At 41.8% G+C, this 20,499-nt stretch overlaps 1 protein-coding gene across 1 annotated transcript in view; it reads left to right on the forward strand.

The window, feature by feature from the left end:
* The window catches only part of LOC138980730 (uncharacterized), a 106,298-nt gene that overhangs the window by 34,090 nt on the left and 51,709 nt on the right, over nucleotides 1–20,499 (forward strand). Inside the window, exon 2 of the mRNA XM_070353635.1 lies at nucleotides 19,491–19,607. The gene's annotated coding sequence lies outside the window, so the exon portion shown is untranslated. The remainder of the gene's footprint in view (nucleotides 1–19,490; nucleotides 19,608–20,499) is intronic.

Consider the following 20,499-nt stretch of genomic DNA (forward strand, 5'->3'; position numbering starts at 1 on the left):
TATCAAACAACGGAGTCTGCTTTGTGTTACCACAAGCGCCGTGGAGGTGTAGTCTTTGTGTCAAAGCATAGACCAAATAGCCTGGACCGCCAACTCGTCACGTGACCCTTCGAGGTTACGACGCTCGACTTTCAGAGAGAAAGGCCAGCGATTCGAAGACAGTGAAAAGAAAGCACGCTCCAGTTATTTGTGACAATGGGAGGTGACAATGAACTGGATTTTCCAAAACTCCAAACTAAACAACAAAACTCATCGAAAAACATGTTCCATATGCACTTTTGCTGAGTTTATTTTAGCATTTTCAGAACTTACCTCGGCAACTTCGTCCATGTTTACAATCGACACCGGATATGACTGTTTGTTTGTTTGTTTTGCTTAACGCCCAGCCGACCACGAAGGGCCATATCAGGGCGGTGCTGCTTTGACATATAACGTGCGCCACACACAAGACAGAAGTCGCAGCACAGGCTTCATGTCTCACCCAGTCACATTATTCTGACACCGGACCAACCAGTCCTAGCACTAACCCCATAATGCCAGACGCCAGGCGGAGCAGCCACTAGATTGCCAATTTTAAAGCATAAAGTCTTAGGTATGACCCGGCCGGGGTTCGAACCCACGACCTTCCGATCACGGGGCGGACGCCTTACCACTAGGCCAACCGTGCCGGTTACCGGATATGACATCCCCCTGATTTCTGAAAGGCCATGTAAGCGTAGGTTCCTAAATGCGAGAGTCCGCTACCTCGTAATAGAGAGAAAGAGCGGAGAGAGAGCTAGTTGGCGGTCCAGGATAAAAAATGGTCTATGGTCAAAGCAACGTCAACTTGTCGCAGTAGTACCCCCCCCCCCACACACACACCACCCTAACACCTCCAAATATCTGAGAAAATTCTGTCTTTAAACCTGGGTCAAATTTAAAGTGGTTACAAACAGAATGATTGGTCTCTCGATAAGGATGACGATTTTTTTCAAGGGCGATTACGAACAGATCAATTGGGTGTGTGAGTTTGTTGCGCAGAGACAAGGGGGGGGGGGGGGGGGGGGAGGGAGACAGACAGACAGAGAAAGAGACAGACAGACCGAATGTGAGAGAAAGAAATAGAGAGAAGGAGAGAGAGAAGAGAGAGCGACAGAGACGGAGAGACAGAGGGAGAGAGTTGAACTGAACTGAATTTTAACACGTTTTGAGATTCACAGACAAAAAAACGCAACAAAAACAAAAACACAACAAGTCGCGTAAGGCGAAAATACAATATTTAGTCAAGTAGCTGTCGAACTCACAGAATGAAACTGAACGCAACGCAACGCAGCAAGACCGTATACTCGTAGCATCGTCACTCCACCGCCCGTGGCAAAGGCAGTGCCCGTGGAATTGACAAGAAGAGCGGGGTATTCGTTGCGCTGAGAAGGATAGCACGCTTTTCTGTACCTCTCTTCGTTTTAACTTTCTGAGCGTGTTTTTAATCCAAACATATCATATCTATATATTTTTGGAATCAGGAACCGACAAGGAATAAGATGAAAGTGTTTTTAAATTGATTTCGAACAAAAAATTTTGATAATAATTTTTATATATTTAATGTTCAGAGCTTGTTTTTAATCCAAATATAACATATTTATATGTTTTTGGAATCAGCAAATGATGGAGAATAAGATAAACGTAAATTTGGATCGTTTTATAAATTTTTATTTTTTTTTACAATTTTTAGATTTTTAATGACCAAAGTCATTAATTAATTTTTAAGCCACCAAGCTGAAATGCAATACCGAACCCCGGGCTTCGTCGAAGATTACTTGACCAAAATTTCAACCAATTTGGTTGAAAAATGAGGGCGTGACAGTGCCGCCTCAACTTTCACGAAAAGCCGGATATGACGTCATCAAAGACATTTATCAAAAAAATGAAAAAAACGTTCGGGGATTTCATACCCAGGAACTCTCATGTCAAATTTCATAAAGATCGGTCCAGTAGTTTAGTCTGAATCGCTCTACACACACACACACACACACACACAGACACACACACACACACACACACACACACACACGCACATACACCACGACCCTCGTTTCGATTCCCCCTCGATGTTAAAATATTTAGTCAAAACTTGACTAAATATAACAAGTCGCGTAAGGCGAAAATACAATATTTAGTCAAGTAGCTGCCCTTTTTCAGCAAGACCGTATACTCGTAGCATCGTCAGTCCACCGCTCATGGCAAAGGCAGTGAAATTGACAAGAAGAGCGGGGTAGTAGTTGCGCTAAGAAGGATAGCACGCTTTTCTGTACCTCTCTTTGTTTTAACTTTCTGAGCGTGTTTTTAATTCAAACATATCATATCTATATGTTTTTGGAATCAGGAACCGACAAGGAATAAGATGAAAGTGTTTTTAAATTGATTTCGAAAAAAAAATTTTGATAATAATTTTTATATATTTAATTTTCAGAGCTTGTTTTTAATCCGAATATAACATATTTATATGTTTTTGGAATCAGCAAATGATGGAGAATAAGATAAACGTAAATTTGGATCGTTTTATAAATTTTTATTTTTTTTTACAATTTTCCGATTTTTAATGACCAAAGTCATAAATTAATTTTTAAGCCACCAAGCTGAAATGCAATACCGAACCCCGGGCTTCGTCGAAGATTACTTGACCAAAATTTCAACCAATTTGGTTGAAAAATGAGGGCGTGACAGTGCCGCCTCAACTTTCACGAAAAGCCGGATATGACGTCATCAAAGACATTTATCAAAAAAATGAAAAAAACGTTCGGGGATTTCATACCCAGGAACTCTCATGTCAAATTTCATAAAGATCGGTCCAGTAGTTTAGTCTGAATCGCTCTACACACACACACAGACACACACACAGACACACACACAGACACACGCACATACACCATACCCTCGTTTCGATTCCCCCTCGATGTTAAAATATTTAGTCAAAACTTGACTAAATATAAAAACGGATAAGCTTATCAAAAATAGATTTAAAAACAACAACCGTAAAACAATACTAACAAGTCGCGTAAGGCGAAATTACAACATTTAGTCAAGCTGTCGAACTAACAGAATGAAACTGAACTCACTGCATTTTTACAGCAAGAGTGTATACTCGTAGCATCGTCAGTCCACCGCTCGATGCACAGGCAGTGAAATTGACAAGAAAAGCGGGGTAGTAGTTGCGCTGAGAAGGATAGCACGCTTTTCTTTATCTCAATTCTTTTTAACTTTCTGAGCGTGTTTTTAATCCAAACATATCACATCTATATGTTTTTGGAATCAGGAACCCACAAGGAATAAGATGAAATTGTTTTTAAATCGATTTCGGAAATTTTATTTTAATAATAATTTTTATATTTTTAATTTTCAGAGCTTGTTTTTAATCCGAATATAACATATTCATATGTTTTTGGAATCAGAAAATGATGAAGAATAAGATAAACGTAAATTTGGATCGTTTTATAAAAAAAAATTCTTTTTACAATTTTCAGATTTTTATGACCAAAGTCATTAATTAATTTTTAAGCCATCAAACTGAAATGCAATACCGAAGTCCGGCCTTCGTCGAAGATTGCTTTGCCAAAATTTCAATCAATTTGATTGAAAAATGAGGGTGTGACAGTGCCGCCTCAACTTTTACAAAAAGCCGGATATGACGTCATCAAAGACATTTATCAAAAAAATGAAAAAAACGTCCGGGGATATCATTCCCAGGAACTCTCATGTCAAATTTCATAAAGATCGGTCCAGCAGTTTAGTCTGAATCGCTCTACACACACACACACAGACACACACACGCACACACACACATACATGCACCACGACCCTCGTCTCGATTCCCCCTCTATGATAACCCTTAGGCTGGTTGTCGCGACATATGTCGCGCTACTTTACGTATACTGTCACCTGGTTGTCACGACATATGTCGCGCTATTGGCTCAGTCTGTTTGGTCAGTTCCGATTACCTCCCATTGATGCGAAAACCTATATGACTGTTTTTTGTTATTTTTCTCTCTGTTAATTCACCAGTGGCTATGTAACATGTGTTACAGAATTGCACCGGTGTAAGGGCATTTAGTCAAAACTTGACTAAATGTAAAAACAAGTCGCGTAAGGCGAAATTACTACATTTAGTCAAGCTGTCGAACCGTCACGAGATGAAACTGAACGCACTGTATTTTTTCACCAAGACAGTACAGCTTCGTCAATCCCCGCGTGAAGGAAATCGCTCACCTCCCACGTGCAAAACGTAGTGATATTGACACGCCAGATTAGCGCGGTAGCGTATTGTGCTAAGCAGGAAAGCGCGCTTTTCTGTATTCTTGTTAACTTTCTGAGCTTGTTTTGAATCCAACCTATCATATCTATATGTTTTTGGAATCAAGAAAGAATAAAGAATAAGATGAAATCATTTTCGGATCGATTTCTTAAATTTTAACCGTAAGATTAATTAATCTATTTTCGTTAATTGTGATCACATTTTAAGAGTAAACATGAGATATGTATATATTTTTAGATTCAGAATGTGATGAAGAATACGATGCAATCAATTTTAAATCTGTTTGTGAAAAATTGATTTTAATGACAACTTTAATGAGCAAACTCATTAATTAATTTTAAAGCCTTCAAGCTGAAATGCTATACCAAAGTCCGGGCTTCGTCGAAGATTACTTGACCAAAATTTCAACCAATTTGGTTGAAAAATGAGAGCGTGACAGTGCCGCCTCAACTTTCACAAAAAGCCGGATATGACGTCATCAAAGACATTTGTCAAAAAAATGAAAAATATGTCTGGAGATACCATACTCAGGATCTCTCATGTCAAGTTTCATGAAGATCGGTCCAGTAGTTTTTTCTGATTCGCTCTACACACACACACACGCAGACACACACCACGACCCTCGTCTCGATTCCCCCCTCTACGTTAAAACATTTAGTCAAAAGTTGACAAAATGTAATTACGAGAGAGAGAGAGAGAGAGAGAGAGAGAGAGAGAGAGAGAGAGAGAGAGAGAGAGATAGAGAGAGAGAGAGAGAGAGAGAGACAGACAGACAGACAGACAGACAGACAGTTAGAAAAACGAAGAAGGACCGACAAAGGCAGGGCCACTTGACACGCAGTGTTATTACCTGAAAGCAGCCGATGGCGGCACGGAGTGGGCTGACTGGTTGATGAAGCGATGCGACCCGGGGTACCCTACCCGCATAAAGAAACAGCTGCCCCAGGTCGGGTGTCTTGACCTTGACCTCTTATGTGTATGTGTGTGTGGGTTAGCTTTGCTGGAGGTCACCCACCCTGCACCAGCGACCGGCAGTCAATGGTCTACCCGGGGTAGGTTGTGAGGGCGGGGACGTAGCTCAGTTGGTAGCGCGCTGGCTTTGTAGCCAGTTGGTCGCTATCAGCGTGGGTTCGATCCCCACGTTCGGCGAGAGATTTATTTCTTGGAGTCAACTTTGTGCAGACTCTCTTCGGTGTCCGAACACCCCCGTGTGCACACATGCGCACGAAAAAGATCCCACGTTCACAGCGAAAGTCTCTGGGCTTGGAAAACACGAAGACACGCATGCATCATCTTTCGTCTCTGATTATCATGGTCGTATTTCGATACTTTGACGAGACAAACCCAATGCTGGTGTGTCGAAGAAGACAGCCACAGCGGGCTTGTTCGAATCAAAGTATCACACCATATCTTCAGCGTATTACCAATACCTGTCCCAATATAGACCAGTTGGTCTAAGAGGAGGTTAAACCCTAATAGTCAGTCAGTAGGTTGTGACACTGGTTATGAGAGATTTATCGTGATGCTATGACGCCATCTATGTCTGTCCGTCTTTTTCTTTCTCTCTTTCTGTCTCTGTCTGTCTGTCTGTCTGTGTCTCTCTCTTTTTTTCTCTCTCTCTCTCTCCATTGATACAGTATTCACCGATTGCTTTCAACATGTCGGGGTGTGCCTAAATTGTCTCACCTGTGATTTGTAAATGGAATCCCGAAGGCCGTAGAGGGATTCCATTTACAAATCACAGGTGAGACAATTTAGGCACACCCCGACATGTTGAAAGCAGCAGGTCGATATTGTAATTGTAAATCTATCCATTCAAAGGATCTTTCTTTTTGGATGTGAAGTGGCACCTCAATTCATCAATTTTATTCATGACTTGTCACGTACTTACCATCGCCTTCGGTGAAAGTATAGTCCCATGGAATTACGATGTGCTTAGCACATTATAATTCGCTTGAGGTTATTATGTGCTTTTCTATATTTTACAGACTGACTTTTCCATGGCTTGTTCCTTTTGAGAAGTCTGCAAAGGCCGAATCACAAAGTGACGTTCTCGCTAGAACAATTCGTCATTCATTATAACATGACGTCACAACCTTTTCGTGTCTCGGTCACCAAATTGCGTACATGCTGTCTTCCATTTCCCTTGATTTGTCTATCGTTCGTGCGCATGACCAACCGGCTGGCAGAAACTATTGCAGTCATGGCGACACGTGAAACACATGACTTTGATACGCTTGCCAGGAAGTGTACATTGAGGCAGATCCATTTGGAGGTGAGACACGCTGATTGCCTGACCGCTGAGTGATTGCATTGACCAATCAAAATGTCGAATTAACAAAGAATGATTTACAATTATCTTTCTTCCCTTTCTCTCCCTCCCCTCTCTCTGTATCTCTCTCTCTCCCTCTCTCTCTCTCTTCATTTCTCTTTTTTTTCTTTTTCTCTTTCCCTCCCCTCTCTCTGTCTCTCTCTCTCTATCTATCTATTTATCTATCTCTCTCCCCCTTTCTCTCTCTCTCTCTCTCTCCCCCTCCCCCCCTCTCTCTCTCTCTCTCTCTCTCTCTCTCCCCTCTCGCTAACTCTCTCCCTCTATCTCTGGTGATGGCGATTTGAGCTGCACGTTCGTTTGTTTGATTCGATGAGTAAGAGTTTCTTTTTACTTTTGTGTGTGTTAGATGTTTTGTTGCAATGGTGTTTATCTTTGCGCTTGTTTGTTTGGAGTTTGGATTATCTTCTTTCTTGTTTCTTTCTTTTTTTTGGTATTTGTTCCCCTGACTTTTGGGGTGACCATTTTTGATCTGACCCATAAGAAAGAATAAGCAAGCAAGCAAGCAAACAAACAAACAAACAAACAAACAAACATACATACATACATACATACATACATACATACATACATACATACATACATACATACATACATACATACATGTATACATACATATACATACATGTATACATACATACATACATACATACATACAAACACACGAACAAACACACGAACAAACAAGCAGACAAACAAACAAGCAAACAAACAGAGAAATAAATCAGGCATGCCTCTTTGTTTCGAACACTGTTATGGTGTGAGACAACCAGGTCCACGTTATAATTAAATTACACATTTTGGGCTTATGCACGTTTAAGATGCCAAATTGAATTCGCTGCCTGTGAAATAAACAAACACGTACACGTGCAGAAAATCATGGGCTGTAAATCTCTTAGCACGCTCTCCTTTGGGATAGCAGCGAAAATTTCGCTGAAAAAATCTTCCCCGAACAACATTTTACGAATTTAAGAGAAAGAGAATAGAAATAAAACAAAGCAATTAGAAGGGAAAAACATAGAAAGGGAAAACAGTTTCAACGCATTAAGATAAATACCAATCTGTTTGTCGTTGTGAATTACTTACAACACCTGTGGTGCTTTTTGGTATAATGACGACTTGTTCAACACGTGTCAGGTCCGGGATTGCAATATTGAGGCGACAGGGTGATATCTTTATTTATACCCCGCCAAGCCAGCCTAGCATGGCTCCCTCTTGGTAGACTCACGTGCCAAAGGTCAGACTTTTGTCGTGTTGCTATGGTGACGGGCCATTTTCCTCATGATATATCATCTGCTGTCTGTCGGAAACGTCTTCACAACTGATCACTTTCGTACTTATTTAAAGAAGTGTGTGTGTGTGTGTGTGTGTGTGTGTGTGTGTGTGTGTGTGAGTCTGTGTGTGTGTCTGTGTGTGTGTCTGTGTGTGTATCGTGTCTGTGTGTGTGTATGTGTGTGTGTATGTGTGTGTGTGTGTGTGTCTGTTTGTGTGTATGCGTCTGTCTGTCTGTGTGTTTGGCTGTGTCTGTCTGAGTCGGTGTCTGTGAGTGTGTGTGTGTGTGTGTGGTGGGGGGTGGGGGGGGGGAGAGAAACGCGAGGGAAGAATGTCGGAGTTTGTGTGGAGGATTTTTTTAAATGCCTTATTCTTTAGCTGTTATTGTCGCAGATGTCACGGTTGTTTTTACAAGATTTTGTTTGTTTGTTTCGCTCGGAAATGTATTAGTGTAGAAACAAGACACGTTCATGGAGCGTCTAATTATATACAGACATAAAAATGCATTTATTCTATCAAAAAAACTTTTAATTAAACGTTCTAATTAAACGTTCACAAGTTTATATTTAATGAGTGTAACACGATCATCAAGGTAATAAAATGTCTATAACTAGAAGTGATCTTTCGTTGGTTACGATACTTGATGATTTTACTTTAGCAGTGTAACTGTGTCGTAGTAGCTAGTATAGCACATTACGGACGTATTTGCTTTTTTTCCTGATTAGTTATTCAAGATACAAGATACAAGATACAAGAAATTTTATTGTCCTCATCAATACAAGGAAATTTGGCATGTATTATTCTTGCTGAATATAAGTCTTAATAGACCCAGTTTGCAATGACAGTAGACTCTAAATCCCACAAGATGCCTTTTAACCACCCTCCCCCCCCAAAAAAAAAAAAAAATAATAAATCATCAAACAACTCCCAACTCGGCACAAGCGGTCAGGATGTTGATTTTTGGTAAGCATCCAAGCAGAGGGATGGTCTTATTCTATGTTAAAGCTTGACCAGATATGAGATAGTGATCCCGGGAAGGACAGAAGCTGTTAAGATCATCAGGACGTATTACACGAACATGTATGTATCTCTGAACGCATTCTTATCATGCAAGAGTCAACTGTTTTAAGGCAAAAAAAAAAAAAGGTGTGGTTACGGTAACATAGCCACAAAAAAAAAAATAGGGTAGGAAGGTAGGCAATCACATTTTTTTTTAAACTTTTTTTTCTAATGTGTACAAATTAAACCTACTTGACAGGGAAATAAGTGTGCGACTCGGGCGCTTTCGCTTTCATTGCGTTTTCTGCACTCGTTTTCTTGGGGTTTTTTTGGGTTTTTTTGACAAATGTAATAAAAAGTTATAGGGTCGGCCCCTAAAAATAGGGTAGGTCGGGTTACCGTAACCACACCTATTTTTTTTTTTTAGGCCTAAGCAAACAAAAAAGAGCCCAAAGTTTGAGACATGCTCTGAGTTATGACAGCTGTTCGGCTGGATTCTGTTCGTCGATGATGCCCTTTGTGACTTATCAAACAGCACTCAGCGGTAACAAGCGAGGCTCTCCCACTGCTGATATCTGTATCATCGCCATTCCTATCTCTTGCGCGGAAACACTTTACGTCGCTGCCAACAAAACACTTATTCTCTTCACGCCACGATCACTCACAAGCTTTCGGTGACTGCGACCCAGGCATTCTACTGCTACGTTTAGACTATCTTTGGTTTAGGTGACTAAGTTGGTGTGTGCTTATCTCTTCAAGTCTCTGCCAACAAAACGGCCATACTGGTCTCATTGTGCTCTCTATGCTGCCCCCCCCCCCCTCCCCCTCCCCATCATCATTATATTCCTCCTCCCAACAAACAGTTACACTGTTCCCATTGTGTTCACTCACAAGTGTCAAGTCGTCAGTTAGTGACGAAGTTAGGATACAAGTGCTTATCTCTTTAGCCCCCCCCCCCGACCCCCAACAAAACGGTTAGTCTTTTCTTATTGAACTCAAAACGATTCCAGTGGAACCTCCCATTTTAACACCTAATTAATAAACCCATGAGAAAACCAGGTCTGAAAAAGGAGGCAGTCTCAACATGGAGGTCGATTTGGAAAGGTTACGAGAGAAAATACGAGAAAGCAAGATCTTAAATGGAGGGCGGGGATGGGGGGGGGGGGGGGGGGGGAGTTTCTTAAAGAGGGGTTCGACTGCAGTTTGTCATACTGTACGTTTTATGCCCCTCCCAATACAAGAGTTATTCTGTTCTAACTGTACCACCCCACACAGTGACTTTGGCCTACTATACAGTCTTGCCTCGGTGACTAAGTTGGTATGCATGCACCATTCCCGCAACACTTTTGACTAAAGCACTGTATACCAGTGAGCATGTGCAGAGCCGAGCAGTGGTTGTGTGTGATGGGACCCTTGGTAGCACAGTGCTATCGCGTTGTGCTGTTTGAGGTTTGTGGGTCAGGCGAGGCCAAGAGTATTGGGGTCACATAGGGTCTTGCACCTTCAGCCCTCTAGCTGCATGTATAATATGCTTCTCTCTTCGTCTCTCTGTCTATCTCTCTGTTTCTGATTTTGTGTCTCTGTCTGTCTGTCTATCTGACTGTTTGTCTGTCTGCCTGTCTGTCTGCCTGTCTGTCTGCCTGTCTGTCTGCCTGTTTTTCTATCTCTCTCTCTCTCTCTCTCTCTCTCTCTCTCTCTCTCTCTCTCTCTCTCTCTCTCTCTCTCTCTCTCTCTCTCTCTCTCTTTGTTCCTGAACTTGAGTTGCTTAAAATAAAATAGGACTGCAAAGAATATTAATTTACACGAAGGAATGTTTCGGAAGCGGATTATCAAACAAGTCGCTAAAGGCGAAATTACTACATTTAGTCAAGCTGTGGAACTCACAGAATGAAACTGAACGTAGTCCGCCGCTAGTGCAAAAGGCTGTGAAAGTGACGAGCCTGTTTGGCGCGGTCGAATATAACATATTTATATGTATTTGGAATCAGAACATGATGAAGAATAAGATAAAAGTAATTTTGGGTCGTTTTATAAAAAAATAATTTTAATTACAACTTTCAGATTTTTAATGACCAAAGTCATTAATTAATTTTTAAGCCACCAAGCTGAAATGCAATACCAAATTCCGGCCTTCGTAGAAGATTGCTTTACAAAAATTTCAATCAATTTGATTGAAAAATGAGGGTAGTGACCATTCTGTGCCATGTGTAAAATTAACGCCACAGAGATTAAAAAAAGGTCAGTTTAAAAGGACTATATATAATTATGCCAAGTTAGATGTTGATACATTTTTGTTTGAATTAAACAAAATTGATCTTTTGAACACAGTTTTAAATGCGTCCATAGACGAAGCTGCTGCCTTGTTTTCTGAACACTTATTATGTGTTGCAAAAACATGTATGCCTGTTAAGATAATAACAGTACGTGAAGATGACGCCCCATGGATGACTGAACATATTTTACAATTACGAAACGCAAAAAATTGTATACATCAATTGCTAAGCGCTTAAATACACCTGAGCAGTGGGCATTATTCCGCCTGACCAGAAATCAGTACACAGATGAAATTCGTAAACGAAAAAGAGATTATTTCTTAGAACTTGATGAGAGGATAAATTGTAAACAGAACTTCGGAAGCAAAATTGGTGGCAACTTGTTAATTCCTTTCTGAAGAAAAAAGGTGTTGCATGTAACGAAATCCCACCGCTAGAGGATAATGGAAAAATTATTGATAACATTTGTGAAAAAACGATTTTGTTCAATAATTATTTTGAAAGCCAGTCTAAAGGTGAATATCCAGACGATCCCTTGCCCGAGGCAAATTGGTGCGGTACGTCTTTACTGACTTTTGAATTGACAGAAGCAGAAGTTGTCCAAGTGCTAAGGAACTTAGATTTATCCAAGGCCGTGGGCCCTGATGGAATACATAATAGATTGCTTGTAGCTGGACTACCTGTTATTATTTCACCGCTTACAGTTCTCTTTAACAGATCCTTGTCCGAGGGTGTCTTTCCAGTTGTCTGGAAAACTGCTCACATTGCGCCCATTTATAAGAAAGGCGATAGGAGTGCTTGTTCCAACTACCGTCCAATCTCTTTGCTGAGTTGTATTGGGAAGGTGCTCGAAAAATGTGTACAAATTCGTGTGTTTGGTTATTTGCAAAATTATAATCTGATTACACACTGTCAATCTGGTTTTATTGCTGGTGATTCAACTGTTTACCAATTACTGAGTATATAATTATGACGATTTTTGTGTTGCACTTGATAAAAACATTATGTCACAGGCAATATTTTTTGATGTATCTAAAGCTTTCGATAAAGTTTGGCATCGTGGTCTGCTACACAAGCTTGAGGCGATAGGTATAGGGGGTCCCTTGCTTGTTTGGTTCGAACATTACTTGAGTGATCGCAGACAAGCAGTAGTACTGAAAGGAACCAAACCAAGTTATGTCACCCCTTCTGCTGGTGTCCCTCAGGGTTCTGTTTTAGGACCTCTATTATTTCTCATTTATATTAACGATATTGGTACTGGTCTTGAATCAGTGTTGAAACTCTTTGCAGACGATACGAGCATGTATTTATGTTTAGATAACGATGTTACACGAGCTGAGATTTTGAATTCTGATTTGGATAAAATTTGCGCATGGGCTTTAAAATGGAAAGTCACTTTTAATTGTCAAAAGACAGAATTGTTGGACATTTGTAGGCAAACAAATGTGTTACTTCCACCATTGTATTTTGAAGATGCACTTTTGATTGATGTTGAAAATCACAAGCACCTCGGCGTCATCCTACAAGGTAATTGTAAATGGGATTCCCACATAAAAAGTCTCGTTGCTAAATGTAGGAAGTCAATTGCGTGTTTTGGGTTATTCAAGTATCGTCTAAACAGAAAATCGCTTGAAGTTATATACAAATCCTTTATATTACCGTTGTTTGATTACGCGGACGTTATTTGGGATAACTGTACGAAGTGTTTGGCAGACGAGTTGGAGACATTGCATCTCGATGCAATCCGAATCATTGTAGGTGCAGTACGTGGCACAAGCCACCAAAAATTGTATAATGAATCGGGTTTTGTGCCCCTGAAAGAAAGGCGACGTCGTCATAAACTCTTATTGTATTATAAAATTGTAAATCGTTTAACCCCAGCATATTTTATATTCCAAACTGCCGGTCTTGGTTTCCGATGTAAATCCTTACCACAGACGACGCCCTCTTGAACGTAAGGTTCCATTATGCAGAAGTGAGTTGTGTAAATCTTAATTTTTTCCTTCAACGACAGCTTTGTGGAATAATCTTCCAAAAAATATACGACAAACGCAGTCAGTTGGTGAATTTAAAAGATTTTTGACCAATGGAGATGTTGTTGTTCCACAGTATTATTATTTAGGCAACCGTAAGGCACAGGTATTTCACAGCAGGTTGAGATTAAATATGAGCGATTTGCAACAAGACCTTGTTAACCGACACCTCTCTGATAATTTAGAATGCACGTGTGGAGTACGCCCGGAAGACGCTGAACACTTTTTGTTACATTGTCCAAAATTTAAAGAACATAGAACCATTTTATTCAATAGTCTGCCAACGCACGCTCTGGATTGCAAAACACTTTTGTTTGGAGATACTGATTTAACTATATCTTTGAACACGAAAATATTTTCTGTTGTACAAGATTACGTTATGTCAACTGATCGCTTCGGCTGATATTATATTAACAGTGACAGCAATAGATGTAGCAAACATTCTCTCTCTCTCTCTCTCTCTCTCTCTCTCTCTCTCTCTCTCTCTCTCTCTCTCTCTCTCTCTCTCTCTCTCTTTATTTGTATAAAATATTATGAAATATTTTGAAAGAAAAGGGTTGAAGTTATCACTTGTTCGCCATGTCTTGTTATCAGAATGTGTATTGATTATCAGTTTTAGAACGTGTCCATAAGCAGTCTGCTTGTTAACGTTCTTAATGTTGTTACTGTATATAACATGTATACAAGAAATTAATAAAAACACGCTTAAACCAAAAATGAGGGTGTGACAGTGCCGCCTCAACTTTTTACAAAAAGCCGGATATGACGTCATCAAAAGTATTTATCGAAAAAAAGAAAAAAACGTCCGGGGATATCATTCCCAGGAACTCTCATGTCAAATTTCATAAAGATCGGTCCAGTAGTTTGGTCTGAATCGCTCTACACACACAGACACACAGACACACACACACAGACACACACACACACACACACACACACACACACACACACACACACACACACACATACAGACATACACCACGACCCTCGTCTCGATTCCCCCTCTACGTTAAAACATTTAGTCAAAACTTGACTAAATGTAAAAAAAAACTATCGCTTAGAGACCGCTTCTGGCCACGAGAAAAAGGGGTAAGGGATGGAGAAGGAGGGGGGGGGGGGGGGGGCAGATAGTCCTGTCTAGAAGAGGTATGCCTACGGTGCTGATTACCTTTTCATCTGTTCACTTTTTGTTTTTATATTTAGTCAAGTTTTGACTAAATATATTAACATCGAGGGGGAATCGAAACGAGGGTCGTGGTGTATGTGTGTGTGTGTGTGTGTGCGTGCGTGCGTGCGTGTAGAGCGATTCAGACCAAACTACTGGGCCGATCTTTATGAAATTTTACATGAGAGTTCCTGGGATTGATATCCCCGAACGTTTTTCTCCTTTTTTCGATAAATGTCTTTGATGACGTCATATCCGGCTTTTCGTGAAAGTTGAGGCGGCACTGTCACGCCCTCATTTTTCAACCAAATTGGTTCAAATTTTGGTCAAGTATTCTTCGACGAAGCCCGGGGTTCGGTATTGCATTTCAGCTTGGTGGCTTAAAAATTAATTAATGACTTTGGTCATTAAAAATCGGAAAATTGTAAAAAAAAATAAAAATTTATAAAACGATCCAAATTTACGTTTATCTTATTCTCCATCATTTGCTGATTTCAAAAACATATAAATATGTTATATTCGGATTAAAAACAAGCTCTGAAAATTAAATATATAAAAATTATTATCAAAATTAAATGTTCCAAATCAATTTAAAAACACTTTCATCTTATTCCTTGTCGGTTCCTGATTCCAAAAACATATAGATATGATATGTTTGGATTAAAAACACGCTCAGAAAGTTAAAACAAAGAGAGGTACAGAAAAGCGTGCTATCCTTCTCAGCGCAACTACTACCCCGCTCTTCTTGTCAATTTCACTGCCTTTGCCATGAGCGGTGGACTGACGATGCTACGAGTATACGGTCTTGCTGAAAAATGGCAGCTACTTGACTAAATATTGTATTTTCGCCTTACGCGACTTGTTGTGTCTTGTCACACACCTGTTACTGTGAACTGAATTAACTCACTGGCGGGAGTGAGACTTTTTACACACACACACACACACACACACACACAGGCAACTCATATAAACGCACATGTTGCCCTGAGAGCAGTAACAAGTAATGCTTTTTATATTTAATTTTTTTTCTAAGCATGCCTTTTATTTCAACTACCGACTTACGCTTGGAGGCTTTACAGAGAGGGGGGGGGGGGGGACAAAGGTGGGGGGCGGGGAAGGGGGAAAAGAGGTTATCAGTGCTCCAGCTGATAAAAGCAAAGTTTGGTATGCGTGCTGGAACCACAAACATAGTCATCAACTTGTGACGGCAATGAGAAGGTATTTTGAAACATGGAGAGGTGGGTGGGAGGGCGTGGGGAGGATGATTGGGTAAGGAGTTGTAAGCACGTGACCAGCTACCAACTGCTTTTTTTCCTCAGTGCACTTTGAACCCCTCCCACATGAAACGTCCGCGTGAAACTGAATGAACGTGACTGAATGACTTTTTTTTTTAACTGTTTTACGAACTTCTGGCTGTGACACGAAAACAACCATTGGAAACTGCTAAAGCGACTGATTTGTGCTATACGCATGCTGTTTATTATTGTCGTGCATCGCTCTCTCTATTCGAAGCTCTCCTCACCTCCCCCCTCCATCCCCCATGTCCCCGACCCCCCTTCCCTTCCTCCCATTGCCCCCCTCGCCTCTCCTCCCCCCCCCCCCCCCGGAAAAGTGTTGGCTATTGACATGATGCGTTGCTTTTGCAGTGATAGGAAAGCGTAATAAGGTCAGATGGTAAGGATAGTGTGTGTGCTGTGTGTGTGCTGTGCGTATAACTTGGCAGTACCAATGACGCGCATAACACAGCACATGCTTTGAACGAGACTCACGAGTACTACTGTGAAAAGTGAATAGTGACTTTTGTGACATTCAGTGTAGCCTCCACTGGCTTTCTTTTGTCCGAGGCCAGGGGGTTGAAGAAAACCACGAAGGGGAGTTTTGTGAGCGTCATACTGTCAACTATCGCGTGTCCTACCTGCCATTGGAAGACAGGCTGTGTGTGGTATTGTACAGTGGGACCTCTTTTAAAGATCCCCCCCCCCCCCCCCCAGATGTCCTCCCTTCTAGACTCTTCTTCTTCGATCTTCTTGTTTTTTTTTTCTTCTTCTTCTTCTTCTTCTTCTTCTTCTTCTTCTTCTTTGTAATTTCTGGGCTGCAACTCCCACGCACACTCGTCTGTTGATCTAGTGTGCTTTAACGAGTTGACTTGGGAGTTGCATCCCTTGAACGCAGCAGACAAATTGAAAGAAGAAAGCATGGTCTTCTTCTTCTTCTTTTTCTTCTTCTTCTTCTTCTTCTTCTTCTTCTTCTTCTTCTTCTTCTTCTTCTTCTTCTTCTTCTTCTTCTTCTTTGTAATTTCTGGGCTGCAACTCCCACGCACACTCGTCTGTTGATCTAGTGTGCTTTAACGAGTTGACTTGGGAGTTGCATCCCTTGAACGCAGCAGACAAATTGAAAGAAGAAAGCATGGTCTTCTTCTTCTTCTTCGTCTTCTTCTTCTTCTTCTAACTTCTTCTTCTTCTTCTTCTTCTTTGTAATTTCTGGGCTGCAACTCCCACGCACACTCGTCTATTGATCTAGTGTGCTTTAACGAGTTGACTTGGGAGTTGCATCCCTTGAACGCAGTAGAAAAATTGAAAGAAGAAAGCCTGGTGAAAAGTCTGACATCGGGTTAAAAGAAAGGGGGGGGGGGGGGGGTGGGAGGGGTACGTGCACTGTACCGTATTTTCTCGGATTTTCTGTTTCTGTTCATAACATCTGTAAATGTAACCTCGTTGTAAGACTCGCTCCTTTGATCAGGCCTGGCTTTGTCGTATCAGTGTTTGGTCAGGTCGTTAAAGGGGGGTCCCACTGTAATGGTCTGGTTGTGCTGAATACTGTAGTGAATGAAAACCCTGACCTTAATATCGTCGCTTGACAAAGTGTTGCATAAAGTAGGCCCTCTGACAACCTCCTTCCCCCCCCCTCCTCACCCCCCCTCACCCCCCTACCTTGCCTCAACCGTCCTCGCTACCCCTCTAGTCGCTCAAACATGTCTTGTGTGTCAATGACCGTATTATTGATGGGGAAAACATGACTTCAAGGGAACTTTCCCTGTCCGTAAATTGTCTCAGCTAGGTCGCTCCAAAGGTTGTATGATTTGACTTCTGGGTTGAAACTCAACGAGTGCTATCATGTAGTGGGGAAAATATCGTCACCTTTCAAATACAAGTTCATTGATTGACATCCCAGCCCCCAACACCCCCCCCCCCTACCCCACCCACCCCGCGTTGCACCCCACCCCACAATTTTAGGCCAGACAAAAATCTGAGACGTCCTGGATTTTTTCTTATGACACAACGGCACCTTACGCAGATATCGACGATAAACCTGCTGTTGTGTGGGCAATGAACTCATTTTATTTTTTTACATTTATTTTGATGACTTAATTTTACATATTCTGTTAGGAAAGCAGGGTAGTGAAAAAGAGGAAGTGGTCTCAAATTGGCACGCGTGGTGGAGGAGGATCGTACAAGGAAGGTTCCATGTTATATGGTTTGACTTTTTCTCCGAAATTGTAATATACCATGCAGGAGGGGCACCCACCCACCCACACCCACCCACACCCACCTTAGTGTTGCAGAATTGAGAGTATTAGAGGGCCAAAAAAACAATCTTCAGGTTGTAAAAATCTAAGGTGTCAGGACGTTCTTCCTTCTCTAAAAGTTCAGCTGACGAATCGCGATTCTTGGCACCAGAGGGTTGTGTTCAAACACTTCTTCTGCGTTCCAGCCACCCGGTCACGTGTTCGAATCTTTTACCAGGCAAGATCACTTTTTAAACTTTTGTTAAATGTACAACTTTTTTTTTATTTTCTGAACTCTTACTTCTTGTATTTTATTAATTATACTTCATTCCAGAGCTTTGAGTGAATTATTGAAGATCGAATGAATCAAAGGGTTGCAGGGCCGGACCAAATGAGTTGTAAGGGGGGGGGGGGTTCCTCCTTTGGGGGGGGGGGGGTGGGGGGGGGGGCAAATCAGCAAATTTATTTTTAAAAAAACCAAAACAAAAACCAACAACACTCAAAGCAAGGTACATGCTTTTTCCAGGGGTGGGGTTGCGGAACCCCTGGAACCCCCCCCCCCCTGGGTCCGGCCCTGGAGTGCATCCAGTGAACGATTTCCCAGAATTACCCATTATATTTTTAGTAACATCGGCTTTTGGGAAAAGCCAAGTGAGTGCTTGTTTCACCTCGCGTCGACTGCAGGTAATGGTCGTTAACCACTTCTAACTTATGTACTTCTGTTACCAACAATTCGCGATGTCGATTATTATTGACATAAGGTCAAGCCCCCCAAACGTTATTTATGAGCAGAAGAAAAGCTTATCTGTGTTTACAGCCTAGTTTTACATTGTTAGTATTGCGGGATTTGGGACATGAAACTTGTTATTATGATACCATATAACTCGCGTGTTTGCTTTCATCTAACGCACGATACAGGAGAATAAGCACACTAATACCTATATGTAAGAAGGACTGGTCCAGAAAAAGGACACACGATCTGCCTCGCTCGCTATCGGCGTATTCACTTCATTTGAACGGACTCAACTTCCTTGTCAGTCGTCAAAGTTCGGTTCATGTAGGTTTAATCGTTTCAAGCTCTATTGTTATTTGTTTTGTGTGTGTGTGTGCTGTTTTTTGGGGACTGTTTTTCAGAAGAAGAAGAAGAAGGGACAAAAATAAGAATAATTGTTATGACTACGACGACGACGACGATGATGTTGTTGATGATGATGATGATGATGATGATGATGATGATGATGATGATGATGATGATGATGATGAGATGGTGATGATGATGATATGTCGCATGTCGTGGAAGGTTATGTAAGAATACACACACACACACACACACACACACACACACACACACACACACACACACACACACACACACACACACACACACACACACACACACACACACACACACACTAAAGGCGGAGGTCACAAACGTCAATTGAGCCAAATGACTAACGTAAGAGCGCAGTTGTGTCGAGGGCATGGCACGGTATGCACATACACACACTCACATTCACACACATGTACTTGTACCTTCCTTTTTCAACCAGTGACCCAGTTAGAGGCAGGCAGGCAGGCAGAAGGCAGAGTGTGTGTGTTACGGGAGACTCGTACTGTGTGTTGCAGTGTGAACGACGTCCGTGCAGGTCGTGAGGCACCTCGTCCACCTCACTTCGGACACTCGCCGGGCAGTCCACGCTGGACATGACCTCCTAGCCCTCACTGACCACACTGACGTCACAGGTGGGTGCTCGCTTGGCCTTCTTTTTTTTCGTTCTTTTTTTTCCGGGTCCGCTGCATGTTTTTTTGCAAAAGTCGGTGAGTGGGAGGGACTTTTTTTTTTTGCGTAGATAAAAACAAGTTGCGCTGCGGCTGTGCATGCGTATCTTGGCAGTGGCAGTGGCCGAGGTTGGAGGGCAAACTTTCGGCCTTGTCTACATTTTGTTAGGGACCTGGGTCGGATTTTTTTTTTTTTTCAGAGGAGGGGTGGGGGGATGATTTTGTCATTGTTGGTCGTCGATGATGATACAGGACTGTGTAAAGTTGGGCGTGTGTGTGTGTGTGTGTGTGTGTTTGTGTTTGTTTGTGTGTGCTTATTTTTTTGTTAGTTTCGCAACATGCGTTTTGAGGTTTCCGTAGGGGCCTTTTGAGTGGTACTTGTAAAGCCACTTTGGATTGACCCATCTTACAGTGTCTGTATCAAACAGAGTAAGGGGCTGTGTGCTGTTTTTCACCGTCGACTTACATGTATAACCTACTTTCTGGCAGTTTGCAGCGAAATGATGTACGCGTAGCCACTGCTAAGACTGAGTATGACCTACAGTTATGCATTCGCACACGGAGGGAGGGGGGGGGCATTGTTTGTTACGCCGTTTGTTGCACTGGCAACCGGGCAACATCCTCCCAGGTTGATTCGCACGGCAACTTGTTGCGTGGAACCCTCGTTCAAGTGTTGCCCAAACCTCAAAGGAAGTAAGGCGTCCGCCCCGTGATCGGGAGGTCGTGGGTTCGAACCCCGGCCGGGTCATACCTAAGACTTTAAAATTGGCAATCTAGTGGCTGCTCCACCTGGCGTCTGGCATTATGGGGTTAGTGCTAGGACTGGTTGGTCCGGTGTCAGAATAATGTGACTGGG

The sequence above is a fragment of the Littorina saxatilis genome, linkage group LG11 (genome assembly GCF_037325665.1).
Source record: "Littorina saxatilis isolate snail1 linkage group LG11, US_GU_Lsax_2.0, whole genome shotgun sequence".
NCBI lineage: Eukaryota > Metazoa > Mollusca > Gastropoda > Littorinimorpha > Littorinidae > Littorina > Littorina saxatilis.